This window comes from Penaeus monodon, chromosome 28 (genome assembly GCF_015228065.2).
Source record: "Penaeus monodon isolate SGIC_2016 chromosome 28, NSTDA_Pmon_1, whole genome shotgun sequence".
Taxonomy (NCBI): Eukaryota; Metazoa; Arthropoda; class Malacostraca; order Decapoda; family Penaeidae; genus Penaeus; species Penaeus monodon.
In genome coordinates this window covers 30,642,919-30,643,202 of record NC_051413.1, presented here as the reverse complement: position 1 = coordinate 30,643,202, position 284 = coordinate 30,642,919, and the positions used below count along the sequence as shown (strand labels likewise).

General features: G+C 56.3%; 1 protein-coding gene across 1 annotated transcript in view; it reads right to left on the bottom strand.

Moving 5' to 3' along the window:
- LOC119591484 overlaps positions 1-284 on the bottom strand; it is a gene marked incomplete in the record, with an annotated part of 45,988 nt that overhangs the window by 2,681 nt on the left and 43,023 nt on the right.

Sequence of the window (284 nt, the reverse complement as noted above, 5' to 3'; positions counted from 1 at the left end):
GTCCCGGGGGGGGGGGAGGGGAAGGTATAGTGGGAGACAATTTAGTGAAGAGAGAAAGAGGATCGTGCGAAGAATCAGAGGGGAATGGGCGAGGGCGAGGCTGGCGTGAGGGGAAGAGTACGCGGCGTGAGGGAGGGCAGGGATGGGGCAGAAGAAGGCCTTTTGGGGCAGAAGAAGGCCTTTTGGGGCAGAAGAAGGCCTTTTGGGGCAGAAGAAGGGCTTTTGGGGCAGAAGAAGGATTGCCGTGAGGTGAAAGGAGATGAGATTAAGGATAAAGATGTGAT